The sequence below is a fragment of the Centrocercus urophasianus genome, unplaced genomic scaffold, assembly GCF_019232065.1.
Source record: "Centrocercus urophasianus isolate 14NV4802_14NV808 unplaced genomic scaffold, USGS_Curo_1.0 seq_2, whole genome shotgun sequence".
Lineage (NCBI taxonomy): Eukaryota > Metazoa > Chordata > Aves > Galliformes > Phasianidae > Centrocercus > Centrocercus urophasianus.
In genome coordinates, this window is record NW_024884755.1 from 3,357,176 (window position 1) to 3,383,900 (window position 26,725).

Genomic DNA, 26,725 nt, shown 5'->3' on the forward strand with positions numbered 1-26,725 from the left:
AATGTCACAGCAGAAAACTGTAAATCATTAAATTTCTTAACTGCTAATCATTTTCCTAGAATATACCATTATTTAAAATTGTGGCTAAGATCCAAAATCATCTTTATAACACATGAATGGCCTTTATGGATTTATTGGTCATCATCCAGCTTTATATAGTTTCAGCATTTTTGGAATAAGTAGGATAAAATTCGAGGTTTGCAATAAATTTTTGGCAGAACAGACATTCACCTTTATGTTCAACTGTAAAAGTCTTCCAATAGAACATAACAAATAAAAAGCATCTAGTTATGTACAATGAGAAAAGGGTGAAGGTAAAGAACGTGAAATAATAAAAGTTGATCCAGAGCTCACTGAAGACAATAGAATTCCACTGATTATAATGGTCATTGGATGGGATTGTTAATGGGAAAATTAAGGCATTCATCCAGTGAAGCACTTAAACATGAGAGTAGGCTCACTTAAATCTCATTGAAAACATCTTAGTTTTGATTTCAGCTGGATTATTTGCAGGGTGAGAAATGACTCGGTACAAGGAGGGCTAACAGCTTATAGCCTCTAGAGTGATATACCTAGAGCAGATCTTTGCGTCAAGGAATGCAGAGTCTGTATCCACATCTTTAAATAGTCATAGAGGCTACTTTAGCCTAACTGAAATGCAGCTGATGAAACACTGCCAGTCTGAAAAATGGGGTAAGTCTCATAGCACGGCATCTCTGCTGTCACAGAAGGAGCCTGATCATTATGCTTCATCATGCACGAGGCATAGCTGTTCCAAGCCTTTCACTGGGATGTTAGCTTTTGCTGCTGAATTTGCTGGATCACTTGGACAGATGGCATTATATTTGTTTCATAAAGAAGGGCAACAAAGAAATTTGAAGAAGGAGCTTTTCCCATGAGTAAAGCTTTTGACAAGCTTTGTGCTTTATTTCTTATCTAAGAATATGATATGGAAGTTTTGTGTGGTAGAATAAGTTGTATTTCAGCTTAATTACACGTGACAACAGTGGGGAGGCAGTTATGTAGATCTGCATTAGTAAAGGAGAACAAGAAAATAATTCATACTGGAAAAAAAAAAAAAAAAAAAAAAAAGCCAAGATTAGGTTATTGCTTTAAATATAAAATCCTCCACTTTTCAAAATGTATAGCAGTGCAAGTCTACTCCTAAGTTATCAGCTGAAGTATGCATTGTGTATAGAGATAGCGGAATGTGGAACTGTGCAGTATTTTTTTTTTTAAACTGTCATATAAATGCATTGATTACTCAGTAAAAGCAGAACAGCTAGAAAAACTCCATCAATCCTTTTATCCCTGCAAAACTTCAAGGTGGGAGAAACATGAAAAGAACAGCCTTATACATTAATTCTTCAGAAAAATAGAATCCAAAGGCAAAAGAGATTCATTTCAATGATTTTTCATGAATCACAGGGCAAATGAAATTACTTTTGCATATGGTTCCGTTGTGCCAATATTTCTGTTAACACAAATGTTTTTAGGTGAAGGAATGCTGATATATTTTACAATTGAACGTTATTGAAAATGGCTACGTCTTGAGAAATGAATGGGATCCTCTATTGTCACTGAACGTATCAAAAGGGACTAAAGACATTAAGTTAACTCCTTATGGTTCTCATTTGAAATGTGTCAAAGCATCATTTCAACTAGATAATTCATTACAATCCGGTGCAGTTAAGCACCTCATAAAGTTAATATTCAACACTTGTATTTACAGCACTTTCGCTTAAGTAGGTTTTTAGGCATGTTGTTTAAACCAAACTAGTGTTGACACAATTATTTCATTTTGCCTTGTGTCAGTATCAGATAATCATATTCTTATTTATTGAATGCTTTCCCAAAGTCAACGCAATTACTTTTGTTATAGCAAAATAGAACAAGAACTGAAACATACCATTCCCAGTGGGAAGAAAAGGCATAAGTGAAATGACCAGAACTTTCAGTACTTTCTTAGTTTTCCAAGAAATGCTTCCCTTTCATTTTATTTTAAAAAAAAAAAAAAAAAAAAAAAAAAAAAGTAGAACTGGTCAGAATTCCTTTAGCAAAATCTATACAAATTCTAACTTCTCTTTTGATGAACAAGGGATCTATGGAATTTTCCACGCTTTTCATACTAAATACCAGAAAATAGATTGCAGTTTTCCTTATCCTTTCTCTTCCATTCTTGAAAAGAAATTGTAATCATATCATTGCATGCACAAATTCTTTAGCATCGTCTTCCTTTCTTTTTTTGTCTATCAAATTGGAAATATTTTGATGATGAAATGGTATTTGAGTTGCTTAGATCCCATTTCCTAGTGAATTTCATTTCATCATTTACCCTCTAAAATTGATAAGTAAATAAACCTCGTAAAAACAAGCAATAGTTTTGCTCTCGATATCTTCATAACATAAACGTAAGAGAAAAAAATCTATCTTGTGTTAAAGAGCACAAAAGTTTAGTTTGGATACAACAATAGTAATACTATACAGTGTTTGTATTGTGGTAAACATGGAGGCAGTAAAAAAAAAAAAATATATATATATATATATGTAGCAAAGTTTGTACTAAAGAGGATTCTTTACTTTTATAAAATGCCTACATTTTTAAAAATTACTCTGTTGTTTTGAGTTGTTGGCTTAAGCAAAGCTATTGCTACTCATTAAATATCCTGTTATGAGAAACGAATAATAATAATGATGATGACAAAGTTTATTTGATATACTTCTATCTAGCATTGAGTAAAATTATGACAGCAGGAAAGAAATAGAATGAAAATAGCACCCATAATCCACTGCAATTACTGCTCAAAAACAGACAATTGCATATTATTTGAGGGTGTGCATTTATACTAGTTCTGGAATTAATTCACGCATTGGTTGTTTTATGTATACTTTCTGATTCTGTTCAGTGTCACAAAATATATTGAAAACTCTTAACACCTTTTAAAACTCTATTCGCTTCTGATGCAATAACAGAGATTGGTCCAATAAAGTAGAATGAAAATCCATTTGTGAACCTTTTTGCTGAAGTATATTAAAAAAAATCTCTGGTTATTTGAGCTTACCTTATAAAATGTTTACATGCCATTAAATAGTACTAACATCTCCTGTGTAAATTAAACGGGCTGTGATGTTCCCTGTGTCCTAAAGAGCAGTAGTACTTGTGGCTATAAAAATACCTTCATGTAATAAATCAAATGCTCTGCTCCTAAAACTGGAATTATAAAAATAAAGGGGCACGATCCCTTCCTAATTAGCTTGTCTGTACATGCTATGCAAGAACTATAAACAAAGGTATATTTTAGCTTCAGGAGTTTCTATATTTCTGCATAGTTTAACAGCTAGTATCTGATGCAGGAGGGAGAATTTAATTTTCAGAATAAAGTGAAGTAATTTGTTAATGTGTTTGTGCTAGTTTGTTACAGATATTCCCATCTCTATAAAAGATGGCAGGTAGAGATCTTTGACAGCAAGAAAGTCTGACACAAGTCTAAATTCAGAGGGAAGATAGGCAGTGAAGTAAGCTGGTCCTTTTCATACTCACTTAAAATACTTGATTTCATCTGTTTATTTGGTTTATAAGTGGGAGACAGCCTAGCCTGGCATGAGGGCAGGTGCACACCTAGAGCTGAATTAGAAATCTCTTTTTTCTCAGTTAACATGTTTGTGCATGCTCCTTAGCTTTCTCTCCCTGTTATGTTCCTCTCCACTAAACCTTTGGCAAATAATCTTTGCTAAAATGAGAATTTGCCAAATCTCCCTGCTGCCATCAGGTTTTTGGCTTCCGTTGCCAGCGGTATCTTTAGATAAGCCTATTCTGCAAGGTGTAAAATGGATGTTGTCGTGGCTGTGAGGAGCACCTCTGAGCCATTCTACCTTCTGGCGCCGCTTTCTGTCTACTACAGATCTGAGTGGTACTGAAACTTAGTGAACAGCTGGAAGAATTACACTAGCGAGGAAAAGGTTTTGTATCATTCATAATTTTGACATTATAATTTCATTTGAAATTAAGTGGATCAATACACAGTAGTTCTCATTAATAAATGGCACGTAATCTTACCTAGACTGATCTTGAAAGAGTATTTACTACTTCCGGGCTGATTGCCTTGTCCGAGTTGAAACTGTTGCCGTGTGTGCAACAAATGGCTGCAGGCTGAAGTGCTCTCCAGTTTCCCTGAAGATGAGCATACAGGACCAGTGCCAAGCTACAAAGCTGGTTTGTATTCAAATAGAAGAAAAAGTTTTGTTTTGGGGATACAAAAAGGTTGAAAATGGTTCTCCCCTCAGCTCAGGAAGGCTTGGGAGCAGAGCCCTCTTTGCTCTGGCAGGTGCAAGGGTTTCTCACCTGAGAAATTTCTGCTTTAAGGGGCTCCGAGGCTGCTAGTGTGGGGATGATGTGGGGAAGGGCTCATCCTCATGGAAAAACTGAAGGAAATGCTGTGCTGAGGCTTGCAGCTTTTGGAGGACAGCTGGTCCCCTTGTTCCCAGCTGCTGCCAGGAGCCAGCTTGGCGCCTGCCACGGGGGCAGCCTGAGGAAACGTGGGAGAACCTTCCGGAACTGGAAGGTTCCTCAAGCAAAGCTGCACCCGTCTGCGGTTATTCCTTCACACTGTGGCAAGAGAGAGCAGCCACAGCTACCTGCAGTGCTTATACTGCCATCCTGCTGTATTTTGTCCCTGTTGAACCTGTTGTTGGTGAGGTGCGTGGACGTGACCTGAAGGTCTCTCTGGTGGTGCCTGAGGGGCGGTGAGGGCTGCGCTGCAGCTCCCTGTCAGGACCCGGCACTGTGAGGAGCCACCGGTCCTGCGCTGCTCCAGCTGCCACATGTGGGGATTCCTGTGGGCCTTCAGGGTAAGGATTCAACAGGGGAAGCAGTGAACAGTAGGTATTGGCAAGGGTGTAGTGAGAAGAGCTGTCTTGTTGCTGTTTGCAATGCACCGTTTTGCATTTATGTGGTAGGTCAGTGCGGTGTGCGCCGCTGCTCGGGAGGCCCCGCCAGGAGCGGCTGCGTCTGGCAGCAGCTCAAGTCTGACTGGATTAATTGTATCGTGAAACTTTAACACGTTATTTAATTGCCCCTTTCTGAGGGAGCAGGAGAACCGGTGTGGTTGTGTTGCAAGTAGTTCTCTCAGCGTGGCAGAACCTTGAATTCAGAGATGTTTTCACGCAAACCTGTGAGGAGCATTGCTCTCTTCACGAGGTTAGTACGGCTCCGAAGCCATTAGTGTGGAAAGGAGAGATGAGATCAGGATTGCTGAGGTCTGTTTTCACCTTGTGTCTGTTGTGCTTGGCCTGATGCATGTGTGTGATAAGTTCAGTTGGTGGAAGGCATTAATTACTGAATTCTACACATGAAATCTTCATCTTGCACCTTTATTGTGGAAAATAGAGGAATTAGCATGTGAAGTAAGCACAGGAGGCATTCAGCTGGCCTTTGAGCATGGAAGAGGTGGAGCTGACGCCCTGCTGCTATGCTCCCAGGGGCAGCCATGGTCTCTGTACGTCTGGAAACGCGTGCTTAATAATTTTAATGACTTGCTACATGATGCTTCAAATGTGATTCGCAGTTAATTTATGTGGCCCAATGCAGAGTACTAACTGCAGTCTTCAGTTTTCCATTGGAGCAAGGCTGAGTAGTTGGGTTGAATCATAAATGAAACGTTCTCAGCCAGTTCATTCCTAGTTCACTGTAGGAAACCTGAGATGCCATCAAAATTATATTTCTTATTGGGAAGCCACAGACTGGTCAGATTTAATTTTAATGTTACTGAAAATTTTGACCTATGCACTGTAGAAAATTATAATATCGTATCATCGGATGGCTTGTGGGACTGTGTATTAATGCATGGATCTTAATTATTTTAATTCCTTAACATTATCAGCAACAGACATATGATTATAGTAATGCAATTCTCTTTAACACAGTCTGTATAAATACATTGATTTTATAGCTCCCCAAACTGATTACATTAATATCTGTGCATAATTAGTTTACACATTACTAAATTACTGACAGATTAAAAGTGAAATAGTGCAGTTCATACATGGCCGCATAACTGCCAGAAAGGAAATTAATATGGATTCAAATGGTCCTTGGAGACCTGAGCTGAAATAGCAGAAATCTATAAAGACTGCTTGCATTAGGAAATTTCTATCACCAACATGTTTGTGGTTGATGCTTTGCTAAGTCTGTTAATATGGGTAAAATTTAGCACAGGAAATGATGTTTGAATGATGCTTTTGCTGTTACCAGCTCAAGAATGTGTTTATTAAAAAGTAAATTCCTGACTTAAATGGCAATTACATTGGATGTGAATATGAATTTTTAAATACTTTTCTAAGTGTTCCTAATGAAGTGGCAGTAGCATGAAGTAGCTTCTACTTAAGATGCATTTGAAAATGATGATGATTTTAGATACCACAAAAATTGAGAGCTTGCCCTCAGTCCTTCTCTCTCGGGACAAACACATATTAGAGATAATCCTGTATCAAAACTTGATCTGTTTGTAGAATCTTATATGCTTCCCTATTTCTGTCTTTAGGAGGATTTTAGTATAAACTATATAAAAAACTTTACATACAATCTATTAGCTGTTTACAGATTTTTATCCACTGAATGAGTCTTGATGAAGACTGTGCTATCGCTATGGAAAATCTTAGTAGGAACAAGCCTTCTAGAGGGTAAGGAAGAATCAGAGTACGGAAGCAAGAGCAATCCTTCCCAAAATAAAAGATTCACTCTGCTTCTGTAATATGATTTTTAGTGCTTTCATGCGCTCACAAGCACAGCTTCTGCTAAACTTGGAGTAAAAGCCACTAAGATATCAATAGATTTCATTCTGGGTTTGTTAATTTCTTTCTCTTAAAAATGTGGTTGTTATAAATGGGGATGATGTGTAGGATTGAGATTTCACATGGAATTGCCTTAACTTCATGCTCTGGGTGGAAACAGGTTTCATGTTTAAGGTAATACCAATTTTAACTTTGTGATCCAAGTAGTCACTTGGACTCATTAGAACTGTATTTATGATTGCAGGTAAGTAGTTCAGATTCGCCAGTCTGCACTGGAATTAATCTTATGTACATGCCAGTTTACTTTCTGGGTTTGAAACTGAGATAGATCTGTGTGAAACATGATTTTGTTTGTAAGCTTTTTTTTTTTTGTAAACATTTCCATCAGTTATGCAGTGAGATGCTGCATGGGAGGTCTTCCAGAATTCATGTAGACCATATGAAGTACATTTGGTAGAGCTGTTGTGTATTACCTCTGGATTGTTGTCTAGCTGGACTGTCATGAAGTGCCTCACTTCATGCAAGGCAGTGGAAGCTACTGTTGGTCACATTGGGCTTGTGGAGAAAGCAGTAGTCAAAATTTCTGGGAGGTAGAAATGTCTGAACATAGATTTAAGAAGACCGAAGATCTGGATCTAGATTTTTAGAATTAGGCAGCTATGAAGAGGCAGAATTGGGATGAACTGTACCTTAAGTGCATGTATTGTGGTGTTAGTTTTGTTTTTTAAAGAAGAATCTCTTCTGCTTTCTTGGGTGGGAAATTTGCATGAGGTAGATCAGTAACCCTCTGTTGTATTAACAAATGTGTTATTTTCTGGTACCATCAGCATTGCATTTATAGTTCTTTAAATAAAGTTATTGCCAAATACTAATCGAATATATTTGTATGGTATTTCAAGTGGGATGGATAAAACAATTTTACAGCTGTTACAGCTTCCTCGTTTTAGGCCAAATTTTGAAACATCTATAATACCTAATGTGGTCCAGTTTGAATGTTTAATGATGCCAATTTGAATGATAGCAAATGGAAGGCTTTGTTCATGAAGATCCATTTAATGCATAAGACATTTAGTGCAACCAATTGCCTTCCCTAAAACTCCTTTGTGGGTTTTGAATGGACAGTGGGTATAACCTGATAGTGTAGCAAGACATTATTAAGAATTGATTAACTCTTACTTCATGACTGTGTCCATGAAATCACTATAAGTGTTACATTTGGTAAGTTTTTCAAAGTCACTTTGATGTTAGTGATATGGGTCTCCTGGAATTGCTGTTTTTGATAAAGAAATCAATTTACATATGTTATGTGTTTTGGTAGTAGGTGTAGTGAAATGGGAAGCAAGATCAAATTAGTAGATTGTCTTGCTTATTAAATTGTGTAAGGATATGTAGGTCTGGAAGTTATAACTTTTGCACTAATCATATGGTTCTAAGAAGAACCTATATAAAATAAATACACTGCTTTGCACTTTTTATTAGGAGCTTTCTGCTGCTAAAGCAGAGTTAGGATTGCTTATAAGCTGGTCACAAAGACTGTTTCTGTTTAATGAGGTATGTGAGTGTTGGAAGAATTGTGAAATATTAGACTGCAGTTTCCATAGATGTTAATTTGACGTTTTAACTGGAGTATTCACTTGTCTGTAGCAAACAAGGCTGTAACTAAGTAATTATTTTGCTTTAGAACTTCATTTGCTTCAGCGCATCCCAATATTTCAGACAGGTTCTTGCTGTTCTCCATGTTCAGGTAGTTTGAGCAATGTCATTTTGCCAGTTCTACTGGTTTCTTCACTAGTGGTACAACATTTGCTGGTTTTGTTTGGTTTTGTTTTTTGTTTGTTTGGTTTTGGCTTTTTTTGGTGCTGGGGTTTTGTTTGTTTTTTTTTCCCTCTTTGTACCAACTGCAGGAAACTGACTGTTACAAATATTGAGCTTTTCACAATAAGAGCGCAAATTGACTTAGCAAATCAGTATGTCTTACTAAGGTTGCAAAGCTTTCCCATGTGAGATAAAACTGTTTTCCTGGATATCTCAGACTTCCAATTTTCTAAGTTGCACGATCCTGGAAAGTATGCAATCATTAGCAATTCGATCAGTAGTGGAACAGTTCATAGACTTAAGCATGCAGAGTTGAAATACATATGTGGATTGCACACTGCATGGAGGATGGAGGTGCAGTAGTACAAAACATTGCTAATCTCTTCAGGAGAGAAGCTTTCCTCCTTCGGAGATGAATTGCTCAGATGATTATGCAAGAGAAATCAACACTGTTTTCTTGTATCTAACTGTTCCACCCATACAGCTATGCTGAATTCTCATCATGGATAACTGATTCTTATATCTAGTTTCTCTGAAGACTAAAAGCTTCATTATGAGAAATATGATTTTTATATCTGAAGATGGATTTTATCTTATTTACCTATGCTAAACAGCCTTCTAATCAACTCAGAAATTCAGTGGCAGCTTACACTGGTTAACATAATTGCAAAGAAATGAGATATAATACATTTGGATGAAGATCCTGGTGGAACTTATTCCTGTTTCATGAGCTGCCTTAATAAAGCATATGAGACCTTGATTCTTGTTAAAATGTCACTTAAAATTGATCTCAACTGATCATATGATTGTTTTCTCTTACATGTTTCTTCTTTTTTTTTTTTTTTTTTTTTTTTTTTTTTCAAAACGATCATACTTCTTAGTAAGAAAATCTCTACTACTGGCAATTTGGAGTGTAGTTATTGCTGTGAATTTTCTCGAGTGAGAGAAAACTTACATTCTTCTAATAGTTGTATCTTCATTGTAGATATCTTCCTTAGGCCCTGAACTTACAACTTTTCACTTAAATCCCCACCTGCAAGATTCTTGAGTGTGTTTTTAGTTTCAGGTGTGTTCTTTTCATTGTGTGAATTCAAAGAGCTAGAATGGAGCATTAAAATTTTGCTTAACTTCCTTGGGTGTTAAAAGAATTTGAGAGATGCTTCTTAAAATGTGAGTGCCTCATGTCTTCAGTAGTGTTTTCATCACAGGTTAAAAAGTGCAAGAAGTTTACTAAAAATAAGAACATTTCTTCATTTTGGAGTAAGTACGGAAGAGCTTTAAAATGAAGGTGTTAAACAGATGCCTCATTATTGTAATGCATTGAGAAGTATTTAAGGTTTTGTTTTCTGTATTGAAACAGGGAGTGCCATCACAGCATTCAAGGCTCTCTGACTGGACAGCCACTGAATAACCTGAATGTGTGAACAGTTTGTTAAACATGCTAACTAGGGGTTATTTTGATAGTGAAAGAACATTGGAGTAATGGTTGGTGGAGTGGCTGAGGTGCTTTATTGTTTCTTTCTAAGTGGATGATTGATTTAAATAATTAATAACCTACTGTTATGGATCTACTACTTAGAGAGTACTTTCCTAACCTGGTAAGGAAATGAATTATTTTCATTTGTCCTTGTATAGCAGGCAGCAAATGTTTGGTATTTACAGATTTCTTTTCTCTTTTACTTGAAAAGAAGCACATTGGTGATTTCGTGGTTTCTTTGAAAGTCAGTCCTTTAAGACAAGGAATGGAACAGCTCTTAAATAAAATAAAAAAATATTGTTAAAAGTGCTTTCTATAAGTTTCTATTAGTTCTGCTGTTCCTTAAGAATGATGACAGTGGTTTTCTGACTTCTGAGAAGTAAATTTAGAATTTCCTTGTCTTATCAAAAAGAGTTTAATTTTCATGAGTGTTTCCTCGATTTATGTATACACGTGGAAGAGTGTTTCTAATTAGAGAACTATTACAGATTTATACAGTGGTATAAATCAGGATAAGTTAGGATAGAATTTTAAAATTTGAGGTGTAAATCAATTGTTATTTTAAAACAATTTATGAAAAGGTTGACTTTTCACAAGGGAGAAGGGGCGGGTTCATTTAGTATAATATATGGGGCTCAAGGGTTTGCTGTTGGAAAAGCTTTGACTTTAATGAGAAAGTTTCCTGATTTTTGTATGAATGGATTAATGAGTTGATTACAAATATTCATATGAGTATATTCAGCAATACATAAGAAATCGGGTAGTTGATACCCATTGCCTTCTTCATGATCAATAGCTTGTGGCACCTATTTCAAAATTCCTTCTTTTTTTTGTTGCGCTGGTGAGATGAAGGGGAGGAACAGGAGGTCATTTTTCTTCCCTCCAAATTAATATATGGGTGCTTCTGTTTATCCAAATATTGAAATTGAATGATCTGACCTTTGTAGGGCTATATTTACAGCTCTTTGGCAAACAGATGAAGCAAGTCTGCAGCCTGCAGAGATGTAGCCCTACGTTAATAATTGCTTGTGTCAGCATATCAGATTTTCTGGAATGTGAACCACATTAACATGTATGTATGTGTGTGTGTGTGTGTGTATTTTATGTCCTGTAAATCTCATTAAACCACTGAAATTAACTCAGGGTTTTTCTTATATCAACTTCTACGTAGCAACACTTGTAGCACTTCCAAATACATATTTGATATCCGTGTGTTTCTGTATGGCAGTGAGCAAACGTGACTACTTGTTATTGTACTTTTTTTCTTGCAACAACATAGTTAAAAGTTATTGTGCAATTCAGACCAGTTCTCCCGACTACGCTGTATATGCATCAGTAGACAACATGGACTTAAAAACCTAATTTTAAGGAGAACTAATTAAATTTTGAATCCAAAGCACATAAATATATATATATTTCTTGAATGTTTTCAAGAATGAAAATCCTACAAGCTACTTTAGTTCTACTAAATCCCTAGCCCTGTGAAACCAAGAAAATGAATATTCAATATTTTTTCCATTTGAGTCTCTTGACATGCTATTGATTCACTTTATTTTCCCAAGTATTTTCTGACAGATTTCCCAATGTGGATTACTTATGTGCTTTGATACTCATTTTGTGACTGCCTTTGAATAGCTCATCAGATTTCTAGCTGCAGCAAGCTCTTCGCTACAGCTAGAAAGCAGTGAGCAAGGCTCTTGGAATTCATGGATTTGCCACTGCTGCATGTTCTATTGAGCATGCTATCTATCTATGCTATCTACAGACTATCATCAGTACCCAAAATATTGAGTGTTACCTGAATGGAAAGAATATTGAAGATGTAGGAATTCAATTCTGCTTCGTTGACTCACTGTTTCAACACTGATGAAAGAAGCTGAGCATTCTGACAGGCAGTTTTCCATCTTTCTTCCACGTTTTATCTTTTCTTGGTGCATTTCAGTGTATATTTAATCTGTTTAGTCTAGGTAATAGCAGGGGTATTAAAATGAAGTAAAAGCGCAAAAATAGCATAAATCCGCAAGATCTAATGCTGTATGAATTGCTTGTAGAATTTCTGTGTTCAGCAGATGTCCTTCTCAACTGTAGTTCTTGTTCTCAGCAGCTGGTCTGAACAACCTATAAAAGCGATGGTGCATTTTTGTTTCACTGTGTAAATATGCATACATGTGAAACAACAATAATAAAACAAGAGGTATGAAAATGCAGTCCTCCTTACACTAGGTTTAAGAGGGAGAAAACATGGTCTAGACAGAATTTGATTCATTTTTCCTTTCTCCCCTTTTTTTCTGCTGCGGACTGGCCCTGGTCCATTGTTGAAGTCCTCATTCTGCTAAGGTAGTTTTTTCATGCAGAAGTAAGCTTTTAAATGGTTCGCTTTTCACCTTGAAAAGTGCATTCTTAAAAATTTTGAAGCTAACCTGTTTATGTCTTGCTACAGACAGAAGGAGAGAGGATTTACCTCAGCAAGTACAAACAGTTAAGTTTTTCACCTTTCAATGGGGCCTGGTCAAATTCAGCAAATCCTTAGCAAATGGTTGTGCTTGAGTTAGTTAGTTTTTTCCCATCTCCATGATTTGATTAACACATAACAGTTTCCTTAAGATGAGATTAGCCTGGTATGTTGCGCAGTGATTTTGCTTGATTGGATAAAAAAGTGCAAACAGTTGTGATAAGAATGAGAACTGAGATTTGAGATGCTATTTTCTTCTTATATATCTTTTTATTTGATTTTCAAATTCGTATGTTTTGTTGTTGTGCCACAGAAACTAGATGACAGTCCCTTCTTAACCAAGCCATTCTATGATCCTCTGTTTCTATGAAATAAACTGTATTGCATCATTCCATTTTTCAGTTTCTCAAGTAGATTAAGAAATTAAGAGATTATTTTCCTGGAGATCATCAAAACATTTAGTTAAGAGTGATTTAAACAGTCCAGTGTGCTTGTTCCTATGATAACAGCAAGTGGTTCTGGCAGATTCTGGCAAGCAGTCCTTTGAGGTCATTACAATTTTATAGGTATCTTGATTAACTGATATCAACTAATAGCAGCTATTACTCTGAAATGGAAATGATTAAAAAGTCAGAGAGAAATTCTGACTTAAATGACAGCCTCACATGCTCTACTTTGTTGACATAGAGATGACTGCTTTGAGCAGTTATGTTGACTAGGGGTGAGAATGTCTGTGCGTCCATGGAGAGCTAGAAATCTTAGAGATATTTCAGTTCTGTAAATCCCAGGAAAACGTGATGTTTAGAATAAAAATTCTTTATTCCACTGAAGGGAAGAGTATAATGTAACCTCAGCCTTCGTGGGAAATCAAGGAAGCCATGTGAGCCATCAAACTTAGGACGCAGCCCTGCAGGATAGGAGGCTTCATTAGTTTTGCTCCCCCAGAAAGTGATTGTCTTGGTCTGGAGTCACGTTTACCTAAAACAAAACTTGTTATTACTGTGGAAAAAGCCCACACAAGTGGCACAAAAACTGACCAGCTAATTTCGAAAACCTCGCTATAAATAATGCTGTCAAATGTGCATGCTAATATGGAAGGAAAGAAGGAAAATATTTTCTCTCTCCCTGCTGTGTATGTTCACAACTGGTTATTCACAAACAAGCCACAGATTTGAGAGTAAGTAATTTACAGTGAATAAATTCCTGGTCAATGGTGGTAAAAGGCATTCACTGCCACAAATCCTGTGCTGATGTTAAAGATGTTAACAAAAATTTTAACAAAATCTTAGGGAAAAAATGTGTTGAAGAAGATCTAGAGGTCAGCTGGAAAAGAAATGTTGTCTAGTCCAACCTTCTCAGAGCAGGAGTGACTTCCTGGTTAGGTGAGGTTGCTCATGGCTTATCCAATTTAATTCAAAAGATCTCAGAAGTTGGAGGTAAGTCTCTTTAAGTATCTACTGTAATGATTAAACACTTATTTCTTCTCCAGGGCATTTTTCTGCAGACTTTTTTTTGCAGAACTGCTACCTACTCATTCAGTCCTTAGCCTGTACTCCTCTGTGGAGCTGCTGTAACCTTTCCACCTGCATTTCAATTCTCAGATTTCTCTGGTTTTTCTGTCTTATGAGATCTCTTTGGACATACACAAAATGTTTCCATCCACAATCAATTTGGCATCATACACAAAAAATGCGGGTAATTTACATGTCACCACGCTGGTCATGGATGACACTGTTAGTTTTTAAACAAGTTCATTTTGCTCACTGGTTTCAACCCCAGTTAAACTCTGGGCTTTGAATGGAGATAGGCTGTAGGAGTAAGATATGAAATATCTCGTGAAATCCACCTTAGTCCCTATCTTTTGTTACTCATGCTTATTTGAAAACTGGTCACTGTTGTAAGGCATAACATGGTACAACTGTCTGGGGTCTTCACAAGATCTTTTCCTTTCACCCTTTTGTCCAATAGCAGCACTGTATGTCATCTCAAAGCTTGTGTTCATAATGATAATGCAGATGTAGAATACAAAAATTAAGACATCCTCAAAACTTTTCAAGCTGAAGGCACAATACGCATGTATTGCTTGAGATCATTCTTGCTAATTCTTTAATTGGTTGCTGAAGTTAGTATTTATGATACTGTGTTAGTGGAAAAAATTGCACGTCAGTATTCTGGAACAACAGTGATGTGTTTGTTAATGCTAGGCATTTACAGCTCTAGCTGTCCATAAATAAGCAACCATTCAGGCTTGTTCGGTGTCAGGATGTAGTGGTCTCTAGTATTCAGGAGTCCGTGGGCAATCATATATTCAGCAAGTAATATCCACAAACCACAATTTTCATTTTATTTATGTATTTATTTTGTTTGCCAGCTTCAGTTTTAATTTTAGTTTCTTGGGACTGTGGGCAGTGGCTATTGGAGAATGTTGGTCTTAGATAACAATCATGGATAAATGTTTCTACATTAGTTCAAAGCATATGTGCCTAATTTCTATGCCATTAAATGGCATTTACCTCCTAATTAGCCATATCTACCTGAATTTTTTTATCTTTTATAATTCACATATCAGTTTCCAGTGAAGCTTTTAACTAACTGGGATTTCTTACTGACTTGGTTTGAACAGCGTTTAATTAAAATGCAGTTTGTGACAAGTCTTATCTTGGCTAACACTGAGGTGGGTTGTTTTGTTTTGTTGTTTTTTGGGTTTTTTTTTGTTGTTTTCTCATTGTTTTGATTTTAAGAGCTTGGTTTATTGGGGTACTTAGCAAAATTGTGTAGGAAAAAAACCCGAACACTTCCTTTCCCAGATAGTCTGTAATACAAATGCATTAAATCTCTTGGAATTAGTGAAAAAGAATCTCTTTTGTGGTTAGTTACTTATATGAGAGGTTTTATGTATTTTCAAATGCTGTTCTAAAAGTTTAAAAGAAAGGAAAAATGAACTTTTATTTAAACATTATTGGAAGTGAAGTCATCTTATTTCTACAACTATGCATTATGTGAACTCTACTGGTTACTTATGAGCCTAGAGATTTCATCTGAGCTATTGGATTCTGGGCACAAATTGACATGATGGTACACATGTAGAAGGGTCGACTTACAAATTCTAAGCCAGTTTGCTTTGTGTCATTTAAAACATCTGTAAGAATATTAGACATTAACAAGAATGTAGATAGTTTTTACAACACAAGTCAAATGTTTATAAATGATGTTTGAAATAGCTCATTGGGCACCTCTTGGTATTGGTGACTTGCTATATTTGTAGTTTCTTTTATACTAAAATTGTATACTAAAATTCCAGCGATAAGAAGGAATTGAAATAAAAAGTGCTATATGTTAATGTGGTAAAGATACCACTACGAGAATTCTGTTGTAAGCAGTGCCAAATAGGAAATATAGTTCAGCTGGAGATACTACTATGGATCACTTTGTCATGTTGTCTTTCTTTGGTGATGATGGTTGTTTGAAAACTGCTGTTTTCTTAAAACTGGTGCACCAAACTTTGACGTGATATCACACTGAGAAATGCATGTGGTACTACAGGGACTAATAAAATGATACTTAATAAATACTAGTTGCTGAGTCACTGAAGTTCAGCAACAATTCTATTAGAATGTGAAGTGGAACTGTATCGGGACATGAGCATTACCACATCAAACATTATAGAATGATACACATGGGGTAGAAAGCTTTCTGTCTTTGAAATTTGGCTGTTATGATACATGGCATGCTGACAGAGCAGAGTGTGATAATGCCTCATAGACCCTTCTCAAGGCTTTTTCTTCTGATCTACTACCCAACTACTTTACTCTTTTCCTACTGAAGGAAAGGCTAGCCAAAATTCTTGTATTTTCAGTTTTGTGGTATGGATAGACAGACAATGATGCATTGTCCTTTAGATATGTGTAGCTTTGTAGAAACTCATGCTAGCTGTAGGAGGTGATGGGCAGACAGGTTCGATTCTTAGTTTACTAAATGGAAAACAGAGGATTTGGGATATTTATTTTCTTTTTATTAATTTTTTTCTCAAATGTTGCACTGGCTTAAATGTGAAATGCTAAATGTGCTTAAAGGTGTTGGAACTGTTTCAGTTTTGTCAAAGCAAAACATCATTTGACTGATTTATGGGGAGGAAGAGATGGTAGAGGAAGAAGAAGGGTTCTTCAGATTCTTTATTTTTGCCTTAAGGATGTGAACCTCTTGTTGAAACTGGTAAGAGTAGATTTGCTTTACCAGGCACTGAACTGAGTTTTAACCACGCTTGGTTATCCAGCAATAGGATTTTCCAAGAGGTTGTCCTGTTATTCTGCAAAGGGAGTTCAGTTAATGCCAGTTACCTGTTTCTTGCTCATGTTGCCCAGTGTGCTCTATAAATCCCACAGGCAGGCCAGCTGTTTATCATCAAGCTGTCACAGAGAGCGCTATGGCCAGGACCCCACAGTGGGTACTAAACGTGTGATATTTTTGGTATGTACCAGCTTAGGCCTCTACGCACCTCATGAAACAGGCATCAAGTAAACAAATTAATTTATGGGGAGCAGTCAGAGGTGTGAGCAGAACTTGGGTTTCCCATCTGTAGAATTCCGCTGCCACGGTTTGGGAGGTGTCACTGAGGAAGGAGTTTCGGATCCAGTCCTATCATTTGTACTCTTACAGTGTGAGGGTGGTGCTTACACTAACTGCTCCACTAATGCTGCAGGATTTTTGGCTTTCATTTTTGTGTCACATCTACAGCTACTGCTGATATGTAGGCTGCATAGAAAAAAAGATTAGCAATTCAGAGGTCTGGATAGTCTCATTTTTGGTGGGATTTTTTTTATTTTTTTTATTTTTTTTTTTTGTGTGTTGGTATGGAAAAGAATTCCTATTAAAGCAAGGTTCGTTGTATTTTCCTTTTAAAGAACAATGAAAGAATTAAAATGAAAATTGAAACAATTTCCCAACTTGTTCACCAGTCATTTCTCATAAAATATTCCTGAAGCTGTTTTAGCTTTCACAGTCATGTAACAACAGCATTTTTGTAGTCACTCCTTTTTAATCTGTTTATACAAATGAAGCCTGGACAAAATGAAATAAATTCTTCACTTGTTCTGTTTGTGCATTTTTTACTTCTTTATTCTAAAGTAAAAATAAAAGAACTGTTTCTGAATGTAGCATTTATTAAGTAATAATTAATCTAGGATAGAAGCCATTATGACATTCTTGCTTAAGAAAACAAACAAACAAACAAAAAAAATCAGTATTCAGAGGATTCCTAAATGCCTTCTAAATTTCCTTCCAAGAGAAATTTAGATTAAGGCAAAATTATGTTTATTAGACAGTTTAAAAGGAGCTGTTCCCAGGGCTTGGAGAAAGGAAATTCAGCTTTCTCCCTTCTTTGAATGAAGCCCTCCTGCTCAAATTTCATCTCAGTATGATTTTCAGATGTCTTCACACGCTCATGGTCTGACACTCTTTCTCTCTGTCATTCTCTTTCAGTTTGCACTGTGAATCTATGCAGAATCCTACAAATCGTGTGAAACTAAGGTGAGTGGAATGTCATCTTTTTAGACTTCAGATAGCACTAATAATTGGACTGTTTTCCAAAGGCCATTGTTCAAACCAGCAGATGGTGCTATGCAGCATCTTATGAGTCCACATAATCAATTGGAGTATTTTCTGAACCAGAAAACTACTTAAAGTTTCTAGTGCAACTCCTGAGTTGAAACAAATGTTTGTGAAATTAAGCAGTGATTTCCTTTAGTCTGGGGGACTATTTTACTGGCTATGTTTTCAGTCTTTAGATGTTAGCACAGGCCATACATTGTTTTTCTTTTTTCCTGATAGAATCAGGGGTACCCAACTACACAGAAAGCAACTGTAACTGTTCATATGACTTAGTAAAGGTTTGAATTTTCTTAGAGAGTAACAATAAAACTTTCATATAAGAGCTAAAATGGTTTAGAAGAGAGAGAAATTCTGGGAACTGTAAATAAAACCAACAGCTAAGCCTGTTATTTATGGATTACAGATGAAGAGAGGTTTTTATTTTTTGATTTTCTTTCAACAGTGACCCTCACTGTATGAACAGTAAAAAACAGCTGAAATGTTCAGTTACGTACTGCATAAAAACTGAGGTTCAAAAAAAGTGTTCAGCAAGGTAATACACTCCGGACATACATTTTAGTGATTCCATACCAGAAGGAGTTGCAATGTAGCTGCACATTCAGCTGTGACATTTAGTTATTTAACAAAAGGGTTAAGTGAAAATTCTGATGCAAGAATCAAATATTGAGCACTTGAATTGTAAATAAGATTGTTCCAAGGTTTCAATTTGCTGTATTAGTCAGTGACAAGTACAACATTTTTAATGCATGCCATAAGATTAGTCTACCCAAAGAAAACAAGCAACAGTCTGTGTGCATCTCCTGCAATTGGTTAGGGTTATATGTATGCAGCTTTGTTTCTGATAATGGATTCAAGTTCAACATAAATAAAAACAGTGTACATTAAGGAGGATAAATATCTAATTGCCATAATCTGCAATGGGAATTGAATGGCCATAAACATGCTCACTGTGGAAAACAGTTCTTTAGAACAAGAAGTAGCTAGTTGGATGATTATTAGGAAAGTATATGTACTTCTTTTTGTCTATTAAGCCTACAAAGATGCAATCTATGACTCTTAATATGCTTCTTTTGAAATTGGACAGTTTGAGCCTTTTAAATATGAGATGGGATTGTATTATGTGAGCTGCACGGAATTTGTTGTGCTGTACAAAAGTAGATCCTTTGTAGAATCTGAGATCAGTGGAGAGCAGACCTATACAGCTAAACGTTTTGATACAATTTGAAATAGCTTTAATATGAGAGTTCAGGTTTATTTGAGAAATGATAGCGATTTTTTCTTAACATTTTAAAGTGGGAAATAATCTATTTAATATCAGTGTGCATGAACAAGGTATAAATTTTAAGTAACGTTTATAAGTATAGTTATCTAGGTATCTATCTAAGTAGTTAGAAAAAGAATGTGGAGTCTGGGCATTTGCTTTCAAAGCATGTGGTACAGGCCCAGGCAGAATTATGTTTCTGCAGAGCACTGCGATTACTGATACTTGTATCTAACAGAATTTAAATCTACCAGTATAGGATGAATTGTTTGTAGCTGAACATATTGCTTTAGAAAACTAGTAGGAAATGTGACTTTGATTTGAATAACACAGATTGCTTTCCCAAAAAGGTTTTTATTTTTATTTTTATTTTTTTAGATATCTGGATAATATGCTTGTATAGCTTCATTCACCTGTTTACTTATGTAAGAAACAAACAAAAAAACCCCAAATGACGGGTAGTCTTTCACTAATTATGAATTTTTTAAAGTTAACTTGTCTTGAAATATATGACTTTCAATAAATATGCTGAGATATTGCTCTTCCTTAGATATAACTCAAAACATGTAATACTTTGAAACTGACTGTGTTGTATATTCAAAAGGATAACAAGAATGTACTATTGATAAATTACAGAATACAAGTATGGATTTGAATAAGACAGATGCTGTCAATGATTAGATTTAGCATCTTCATGTCAGCTGGTAGTGTTACAGTTTTAATGCATCTTTAAGGAAGTCTGCCATTTAAACAGACACTAGGATTTGAAGCTTCTTGAACTTAATGTGAACTTACGTTATTCATCACAGGATTTAGCAGTTAAAAACTGCTAAAAATACTAACAACTGTGTTTAAGTTACTTCTGTCAACTGAGTTACGTTTCTGAATAATTAAGCACTGGATTAAAAAGGTAATGATGGGTATGCCATGTTTGTGCTGTGAGATTAGTGGATTAAAAATTGTAGTTAGGAGCTAAGAATCAGTATCACATCTTCAAGATTATAGTACTGCAGATAAAAATCTATTTCTGATGTCCTAATTCAGGCCGATTTATAGGGCTTACTGTCCACATGACATTAAAATTGTTCACAGTGAGTATGAATTCTTGTGGAGATTTCACTGCATTTATATGCAAGAAATATGTTTTAGTATTTCTTTTCAGAGAAACAAGGCAATTTTTTAGTATAACCTTTAAAACAGGAACATTTCAGAAATATGTGTTTTTAATGTGTAAATGTAAATGATTATTTTCTGTGATTAAACTACAATCTAATTTCTTCATTTATTACCTATCTAATATCCTGAAACTGAAATGACTAAATCCCTTATCCTTGAACTCACTGCATTACTACACTTCATCTCACTTTGTCATTTAATTTGTATGGTTTCCAAATCGTGGTGATTATCATCTATTAGTACCCTTGGTGACAGAGGGCAGGACACTGTTGTATCAGAGTTAATAAAGCAGAAACACAAGCCTAATTACTACGGGAGGTAAGCCATGCTGGCAAGGTTTACCTTTCACATAAGGTTTACATGTGGTTAATACTTACAAATAAAACTTAGCTAAACAAGGAAGATTTAATCCGAGTTAAATTATTATGTAAATGTCGTGCAAATGCTCTTAGAAGTAGCTTCTACCTCTGCAAATTTAGATTAAAAATTGTACACAGTGTGTACATGTAAGTTGAAGATTTATTCAAAATTTTTCTGTAAATAAGAATCTAAAAATACTTTATATTAAGTGTAGTATTTTTTATTTTGCTTCCACTGACTTATCACTCATACATGGTGTTGGCCCTGGTTTCTTACAAATCATAGTGATTTTAAAGATGAAATGGTTTAATCAGATAATTCAAGTCTTGATGAATAATGCACGTTTTAAAAGAGAAATAAATCTGACATCTGCAAATATAGGTGTGTTTAATTTACAGGATATTATATGTGCCTGGAAAGTTTTAAGTCATTGTCCGGGTGGTATTTATGACGACTCGTTCTGAAGTGATGAAGTCTTTATTAAATAAAAAGAAATACACGTAACTTTTTATGCTATGAAATTGAAAACCATTATGGTGCTTTACATAAGACTTTATACGAAATGTTTTATTGATTGACTGTATGTCAATTTTAATTTAGGCTTTATGATTCAATCTGTGTCTATTTTTAATTTAAGTGGATTACATTCCGTAAAGATCCTTTTACTGTATTGACTTGGATGTACCATATTATTAGGTACTATGAGTTCAGCTTCTACAAATCTGTTAATACATAAAACCATAAGAAGCCTCTTATGTTCAAACCAGGTTAGAGTGAAGACATCAGATTAATATTTGATCATGTAGAAGTGCCCTTAATCAGATTTATTATTTCTCAGAGTGTTTCTGCAATTATCATAATTGTTGTGCTAAATATGTTTGCCTTTATATCTGGCTTTGGGCATAATCTTCCCTCTTGAAACCCTTTCATTGTGGGACTCAGATTCCTGCACAAAACCCAATTAATATTAAGATGACAGTCCCTGATGAGTTTCCCGAGGAGCCAGCAGCTGAACAGACTCTGCAACGTTCTTAAGTACAGACTACTTGAATGATCAAGAGCATCTGAGGGAGACACACAATTCAATAATCCCTTTCTCAGGAAAGTCAAGAGTCCTGTGAGATAAGAGTGAAATCAAAGGAACACATCAGAAAGAAAATGACTGGTATAGTCTTGTAGTGTCTCTATTAAAATGCAAAAGTTATGGATTTTTTTAGGGGTGATGGGAACCTTTTCTGTTTTATTGATTTCTTTTTATAGTTTGATGATTTCTCTAAGATTATCTTAAAAGCTTAAAGAAAAAAGGCTTCATCAAAAGGTATTTCATGTGACAGGAGCATACATACTTCTTATTTCCATTATAGTAACTAATACAGCACATTTCAGTCGTTCCTAATTTGTGAAACTTAAACTTGAGCACTTTATATCTGATGTTTGTTGTGTTTTTCATGCTGATGGTCACCCAAAAATGATAAATAGGCCATGTGTTAACTAATACTGTAAGAATGATTACCTGCAAATATGAAGCTGAAAAAAAAAAAGTAATACTGTATTTGGAGGGCTTTCTTGCAAGGTTAAGGCATGAAAATGGAAACTCCTGCACTTTTCTGATATCCTCTTCTGTGCTTTAATATCAGCAACTAAATTTAGTGTCTGATGGAAACATGCTAACCTATTGATTTGTAGTCAGAAATGGGTTTCCTGTCACTTTAAAAGGGAAGCACTAAGGGGCAGTAAAAACAAGCCTGTCTGTTCTAAATGGAGCTCTGATTCAGGCTCAGTGCAATACTTTTTGATTGAGAAAGTTCACTTTTTTACAAAAAGATTCTACTGTTAGAATGAAACCGTTTCAAATTTTCCTTTACAGTATTGTACAAGTTTTGTGTGTTTAAATTACTTTTGAAACACTTCTTAACAAATATTTGTAATTAAGAATTTTGCTGTTAATGATTGCATGGCTAAAGCTGGTATTTGTAGAGGTAAAAACACAAAACCAAGCAACTAAATGCTACTAAGTGTTCTTTCATGATAGCTTTAAAGCATCAAGAAAGTTTAAATGTCTGAAACTTTTTAGACAGCATGAATTATGAAGTGATTAAAAAACAATCTTTCTTTAAGGTTTGGGGTTTTTCTGTTTTGTTTTGTTGGGTTTTTAATTCTTTTTTGGCTTTTTTTTCTTCTCTGTGATGTCCCTCAGATTCAAGTTTTTTGCATTTCACTGGACAGACTTGTTCAAACAGCTACATACTGATTTCTTTCACAGTTAGTGAGCTGTAATGGAAAGCAGCACAGGCACTTTCTAAAAGCAGATTTCTGTCGTGCTCATCCTCAGTTTTCAGTTCAGTTTATTACATGTTGTGATCAACATTGCTGCTGAAGCCATTATCCTAAGAATTTCTACTAGTACGTTATGAGCATGACCTGCCAACATAAGCATTTTTGTGCATTTCTTCATGCCAAACTAGAGTAAATTATGAAGGATGTAGAATAAAATGTTCCTTCTAATTTTCTTCTTCCTAATTAACATTCAAAAGAATCAAAGATGGAAAAAATGAATGCTGAAATCATACATATGTATATGCCTTTTTCAGCTTTAAAATAAAGGCGAAATACCCTCTTACTTGGTTAAAATCCAACTTAAGAGTCAACATACAAAGGTGACTGCTGTATAATATTAGACATATCTGTATTATGTGGGCATGTTACAGCTCCACCAGAATCTCTCGATAGTAATTATTATGCCAAGCACCCTGTTGGCACAATTACACTAAAGCTCTAATTAGTAGCAGTAAGATTAGAACCCCTACATGTTAAATCTGTAGAAGCAAAGCTGAGTGAAGGATTTAAAACAGTTTCAAAACATTGTATTGTCTTTATTACAGTCTTTATATTTCAGAAAAGAAAGGTTTTCTGTAAAATGCACTTAAAATAATCTGGCCCTGTCACTAAAAATAGGAAAGATAAAGTAATTGTAGTCAAACCTCAGTACTTGGCTTCAGTATAGGTGCTCTGTATCTGAAGTGACAAATCAGGTGAACTCTAGTGGAAGTTATATTCTTCCTTTTACCTTTGATGAAATGATACATGTTTTAGATGGAGTAAGCTTTTCTGGATGTGTTCAGTTAGTTCTTAGGGACCACTGAGTATTTTGTGCAGTAATTTTCTGGCAAGCAGTAATTCTCACATCAGATCTTAATCTGCAACTGAACATGGGTCTTGTTAATTCACACCTCTCAATTTCACACGTCACTATTTTTCTTTTGGTAAGATAATGGAAACACGAAGTCCATCTGTAGCTTTAGAGAAAGTGCTGAGCAATACCAGTCTGAATCTGAGTCCTTAACAGGGAAGAAACAGTGAGAAGCCAATGTAAACATTGTCAAAGGACTGATTTTGACTATTTTAAATACTGTAGTCTTTATCTCTTGTCCAACAGAAAGCATTTTAGCAGTCTTCAGATGACTGATGATTCATCTTCATCCAGATTTAAGAATTCTACCATAACAGGGGTTAAAATATCTACTTCTACATAACATTTTGCATATATCATGAGGTGAATTCCCCCTCCATCAACTGTTGAATCTTACATATAGCATGTACAGCTAATGCATCAACTGTTCACCCTTAGAGAGAACAATATTTGTACGTCTGAAATATTTTCCTCCACCTCTTGTTCTTATTATAGTTTGTGCGTGGGAGCAAAGAAGCTGATATTTGTTTTAGAAACAACTGTCTTACTGGTACTGATTTGGGATATTTCCTCTCATAGCAGTGTAATTGTTCTTATTTATAATATGCATCAATTTGTCACTGGGGGGAAATAATTTTATGATTATTTTATTTAACGTTTGTTGGTGGAATAGTGTTGCTCTCATTAATGAGGAAAGCTGGATGCAAAGCTCTCTGAACCCAACCAAGGATATTCCACTGGCTTCAGTCAGGTTTGCACTTCATGGAGCTCTCCTCAGGCTCCTCCTGAGGGGATGAGTACAACTTCAGCAAGTTTCTCTGGGCGCTTACTTTAAAGGCAGATTTTAAAGCGAGGAGTGGAGAAAAAGAAGAAAAAAAAATGAATTTTGTGCTTTGTCAGTCATATATTAGGATGATCTGTATTACTACACCACTGCACATCTTAGTAACGTGGGCTGGCAAAAAGCATAAATATGAGGTAGGAATAGAAGGTGTTGACTACATGTAAAGGCTTCTCCTACTATGTTCACCCACCTCTGGAGAGGTTGTGTTACATGACAGTAATGTCATGTTTTGTAGCTGAGAAAGAGGCATTAAGGTATTTTTCAGTATAGCTTTAGGCTATGACTGCACGATGACTGGTGCAGCTATAGAGAGCAGCATAGTCTCTGTTGCGGTGCACTGACTACTCAGGCAGCCTCACGCAATCAATCTAGTTAAATACTCTTCTTCATAAATGCATAGATGTTCCGGGCACAGGTGAAAATCATCAGTGCTCCATAGATACAGAATTTATATGCATTATTCAGACTTAATTTATATGCACCCATTGTTCTCAGTAGTATGTGGCAGACTTGAGTAGGCTGTCATAGCTTCCATATTTACCCTGATTTTTTATTATTATTTTTCTGTGAATTTCAAAGAAGAAAGCAAGTGAAAGACAATGGCTACTTATATATAACAAAATAGGTCTTATTAGATAAAGATCTAGAATTTTTAAGAATTATAAATTGTCTAAGTGCATGTTTCTCTCATTGTTAGTACTATTAAATGCATATTAGCATGGTCATTTTTGTTTAATGGAAACAAATAACAGTTAATCTTATTGGGAGGTTAAGTGGGTTTACTCCGTAAAGGGCAAATCCCAGATGAATGTTTTCTTTTTTAAAGAATAGCTTTAGTCACTGACAGATGGTCTCTGTCTGAGACTCTCTGTAGACAGATACAGTTTCTTTTTACACATTTATGAAAGTTGTAGATACAGATATTCAGTAATAATGCTGTTGTGTAGGACAAAGAGCAAGCCTGGTGGATTGATAGGATTAGATTTCAGAGCAGTGACATATGGTTGGTTTATCAAAGTGGGCACAATATGAAAGAAAAAAATAGCATGTACCAAGTTACAGCTATTCACATAATGGAAGAATTTTATATTTGGCCAATTGCCTCTTACAAAAGACAGTATGATAGTTCTTATTTAACTCTGCTTAGAGCTGGGTATATCATTATTATGCCCTGATTACATGCATTTCTGGCTTTCAGCTAACTCTTCTAACAAATTGTCATGAGATCTTAAGTACAGAAAAACAATAATGCTCTGATTTAGAATATTGATAATTTGCTCACTGATCTACCCAATCAGATATCAATATCACTTACATTTGTATTGCAAAGTTGTTTTATAAATACAGCATCCATAATCCTGAGTGTTAAACCTACATTTTGCTTACCCTGTATGCTATGTGTAAAGTTATAACGTCATTATAACCCTGGTCAAATAACTATACAACATATTTTGTGGTAATTTGTCACACTAAAATTATTCATAGGTGTCTTGAGTAAGCCCTGCTATATTTATGTGCTGTGCCATACCATGTTTTTTGGCAATGGAATTTGCTAGATTTCATAGATTTACTGTGTCTGCTTTTTTTATGACTGACATAGCAATAACCAGATTGCAAGGATATTTATGTTGTTTGTGGCTTAGCAAGATAATTAAAGGATATAAATTAATCAAGTGCAATTAATTAGAAACTTTATGTTCACAGCAGTCCTTCTTTGCATGTATAATTTATATGTATTGATTTCCTGGCTTTCA